Source organism: Phaethon aethereus (genome assembly GCF_964289735.1).
Source record: "Phaethon aethereus genome assembly, chromosome: 6".
NCBI lineage: Eukaryota > Metazoa > Chordata > Aves > Phaethontiformes > Phaethontidae > Phaethon > Phaethon aethereus.
This window is the reverse complement of record NC_138580.1, coordinates 21872841-21877648: the sequence shown is the minus strand read 5'-3', so window position 1 is coordinate 21877648 and position 4808 is coordinate 21872841.

Genomic DNA, 4808 nt, shown 5'->3' with positions numbered 1-4808 from the left:
CAAACAATAACCAAAAACACTTCAATGACCGCATGTTATTGTGGTTCCTTTAGCAGTTTGCCCAAAAGTTCTTCAGAACATTTTTAACCTGGTCACCAGTACATATATCAAAAGCTGCCTTAAATATTAAAATGTGTAGCAAATCCATTAATATATTTTGTTTCTAGTCCTGATACTAGATTCAGTATATTGTGACTATAAGGATGACTTTGGTTTAGTTTTGCCATGATGTTCTTGAATTTCGTGTTGAAATTTGAAGGCCCTCTAACAGCAGGATATGGGTTGTCACAGGGAGAGCAGAAAGGTTTTATCAGCTTGGGATTGTGTCTGTTGGGATAGCACATGTGATGTTTGGGGACATTGGCACAGACAAAGGGAATTGTTATCTCCTTTGTTCTGTGAGGTGAAAGTAAGTTTTTTAGCAGAGCAGCAGCAATGTTAAGCTCCTGGATCCTTGTTTTTTAAAAAAGATTTGATTTAATCTCTTTTCCCAACCTGGCTGTCATACTATTAATAACCAAAGGCTCAAGCTTTGCTAGGGTAGATGATTGTAAGAAGCAAATGTTTAGCGTCGTCTCTCCATATTGTGACTCAAAGTTGCGCACTTAATTGCGCTGTTCACAGCTCATGCTGTGTAAGCCAGAGAAGCCACCCGGTCAGAGCACAGAAAGCAGTACTGTGTAACTTCTGTAAGCAATTGACCCGACGGAGACTGCGAGTCTTCGCAGCAAACCTTTTACGAGCTGACTGCACTTCAAGAATAATTCTCCAGATAACGAGGACATTTGAGAATCTTGCTAACTGTTCATGGGCAATTTTCAGGCAGCTGTCAGATGCCTTCAGCAAACATTACTCGCCAACTGCAGTGTTTTGCCCGCATTTTGGAACACTGCAGTCTCTGCTGAGAGGTTGTCGATCTTTTTCTTTCAAGAAAGCCCACCCTATGTAAGCGCAGTTGCATTAATGGAGCTAGATCACGGTGGACGCCCATGACAGAAAGCAGAGCTCTTGAAGCCTGGTGCATCACTGTCTACTGCTGGGGCATAAGGTAGGTGCTGCGTGGAGGCAGGCAGGATGCTGAGCCCCAGGGATGGCCCTGGGTGAGAAGCCGACGGAGGCCACAGCTGCTCATCCTGACACCCGGGAGCCTCTTAGGCAGAGCACAACTGAGTCAAATTAACACTCTGCATCTCTGCCAAAATGTACCTATTCCTTTCCCTGGAAAAAAAGAGGGAATGCAGCTGCTAAATTATTTAGTAAATGTAGCAAACTCTTCTCATTTTCCCTGAAGAGAGATTTTTTGGAAGAGTTTTCTATGATCGTGGCTTTCATCTGTATATGGACCAAGACACTGAAATGTCTTCACCATTTATGAAGTCCTTAAATGACCTAAGGAAAAGTCTGCGATTATTACCAAGTCTTGTTGAGAAGATAATTATCCTGAATATTAAGAACATATCTGCAAAGAAAACTGGCAATGCTGTTACATTCTTGGCTGTATGTTTTCATAGTAATTTCTTGAGGAATTTCTGGACAGATGGCATAGGTTATTTAACAGGAGATTGTAAGCTCCTCTCTCGCAACTTCATTTGAAGGTTTCTTAAATATTCCAAATGCTTTTGCTGTGCCTGCATGTAATGGACCTAAAACCGAATCAGTGCTGCAAAGGAAGACCTTCCTCTCTAGAATATATGTGGAAAGGGACTGTAATAGATGTAGGAGCCACGGTTCTCTGGTTGAGGGGAGGAAAGTACAAGCATTCATTTCAAGTCCATGTTTTTTAGAAAAATCAGTTCTACTTTGAATGGTCCCAGCTGTCATATGTTAAAAGAGGCTGGCTTCCATTCTCTTCCTTCACAAGCAATAAGGACAAACATTTTTCTGAAATTCAGACTATGTTTTGAGATATGCTGTTTATACATAGAGAATCATTCCTTGTACACAGAAATATTGATGATGGGCTTTACCCTAGGCAGTAACTGAATGTGAAAGCAAGTACTCATACAAGTGATTCTTTCATACTAACAGTTCTCTTTTCATGAATGCTGATATGCAGATGGCTTATGCTGTATTTCATCATGGAATTGAAGAACTGATCTCTGGAAATAAATTTGGGATTTATAAATAATTTTTCAATATTTACTACCTGCTCTTAATGTGAACAAAAGGTAAGAATGACTATGTGTTAGGGAATTTTATGAAAAGATTCTAAGGCTTATATAGGGAAAATGCAAGTTTTGGAATTTCCAGTAAAAGTGCCCGTGCTACAAAAACTCCCCTAACATTTAAACAGCTACTGCAGAGTCTTTGAAGAGTTAAAAGTTAAGCCTACATGAAAGAAAATCTGCATATGAGTGACTTTTCTGTATTTTACCTTTTATATTTTTTCAATGAATGTATCTCTATAAAAGCAGGATTTTTCAGGTTTTTTTCAAGAACTGCAGAGACAGCCTATACAATTAAACTGTATTTTCATTGCTCTTTTTTTTTTTCCCCCCTCTTGCTTAAGAATGAATTATGCACCTATTTTTTCTCAACGAAATAATTTGCAAGTCAAAAAGTAAACAGTTTCCACCATGACTAAGCTGTGAAGCACAATTTTCAATTACAGAAGATCAAACAGTTGAAAGAAATATTTAAGAATATTTTGGTCGAGACATGTCAGATTTATCATGGCTGCGGGGAGTGGGATGAGTTACTGGTTAGGAAATGCAAGCTTGGCGTTAAGGACCACTCCTTGGCTGGCAATGTATGGAGGTGGGATCTCAGTGTTGGTTTGAGCAATGTTTCTCCACGGCTTGCTTTGTGCATCAGGAGCTTTGTAGCTATAAATTCCTGTCCAAGTTCTGCAGCTCAGGAAGTATTTTTTTATACAGAAAATATTTCCCTGCTTTCCCTGAGCAGAGACTTGAGAGCTGCTCGGTTGTCCACACACCATTCAGCAGTTTTCAAACACACAGAGGACCTCAGGGAGCTGGGCGATAGCAATCGGCCTCAGTACGACTGGGGAGTAGCTGCCTTCTCTCGTGGTGACTGGGAGCCTGCTCAGCACCAGATGTGGCTACCTGGGGCTTCTTTAGCTGCATTTTCTTCCTCATAAATCAGTCTCTGGATAGGACTAGCCGTGGAGAACCACATGTGCTGGTGGTGGGGGACAAAGTGGTGATAGATCAAGATTCGGGCTTGTCCAATCTGGATGCTGTGCCTGTATGGGTCCGGGTATTTCATAAATGCAAAGCATTCACAATTGGTTTGCTAACCAGAAAATAGTACAATTTCATAAAATCTGGTATTCATAGGAAATTGAATTTTTTTTAAAAATCCTATTTGGCATGTCTCAATGTTACATTTGCAATAGCCCTCTTAAGGTTCTAGTAATTTTTTAAAAACAACTCTCTTGGTCATATAGTCATTTTATGTCTGTGACAACCTAGTCTCCCCCAGAGTCTGTGACAGTGGGATCACAGAGCTGACTGCATGTGGAAGGAGATGAAAGGACAGACCAGACCCTGAGGACCGTCTGTATGATGGATGAGTTTCTACAGTTTTAGTAAACTGGCTATGCTTGGTCAAATATTAATCTAGAATGGTTAATAGCTAGATTTTACTCAACTCGAAATAGTATCATAACTTGGCCCGTGCCAATCAGCAGTTACATCTTGCTATATCGCTGATTTGCAAGTTATTTACCTGGAGCCAGTGCACGCTGCCGTTAGTGGGATTTTTTGCTGCTGACTTTAGTGGCAGGTATTTTAAGCATGTATCCTTTGCGCTAACAATTAAAGGGGAGAGAAATGAGATGAAGAACGTAAAATGAAAGTGCAGAATAACTTTAAGCAGAAATCTTTATTTCTTTTTTGTTGCCCAGGAGATGTCAAATGTCAGATCTGTGCCTTTTTTTCCCATGAATGCTTTCAGAAACATTTTTAAAAAACACTTTGTGACTTCATGTTGTGATAGGTCATTTGTGATTACATCAATCATGTCCCGTTACAGCAGGAACATGTAAATTGCACCTCAGTATAAATAATTATACTGATTTATAAAAAATTATAAACTGATGCAAAGAACGTATTTCACTTTGAGTTACCATAGCCACAACCATTATTTTCTTTAGCTTTTGTGCTGTGCTCTAGTGAGTAATCTCACAGCAAGGTTCCTTAGTTCATGTCACCACCAAACTGGTTACAATATCTTGCCTCTAATGAAAGTTTAGGACAAAAAGAAGAAAGAGGCTTTGAGTTCTGAAAAAAAATTTCAAGGGGAAAACCTTTAGAACTGCTTTAACAAAATCTTTATTACTCATGAAACAATTTTACATTATTTATTACCAGAGTCAATAGGTTAAATTACCTTCATGTAGTAGTGTTTGAAATCAAATATACTGCTGTTCTTGCCTTAACCTTCTTAAATTTCACAATTTCATTTCCTTTGTATTCACAGCGATGCCTGTGAAACAGTGGTCTAGGTTATGGCACCAAGAATAGATGACAGTGGCCTTGATTATATAGATGCCTACCCTAGTGGCACTGCCATTCTCAATTAATCTTTGTCACAAAAAGGAGGAGTAACAATTATGTGAAGACTGGAACACCTGAAATCACACTTTCAGTGTCTGTGGTGATGATAACTCATTGAACTGGATAATGAATCTACCTCCCATAATTCATGTGGTATCAGGGGCATTGTAGGAAAAGTACAAACAATTAGAACTTTTTGATTTAGTGGTAAAAGTTCTAAAATACTTTTGAGCCTGCCTGTTAAGGTATTGGTTATGATGCTTGGTGAGCTTTTCTTTTAACCTCATC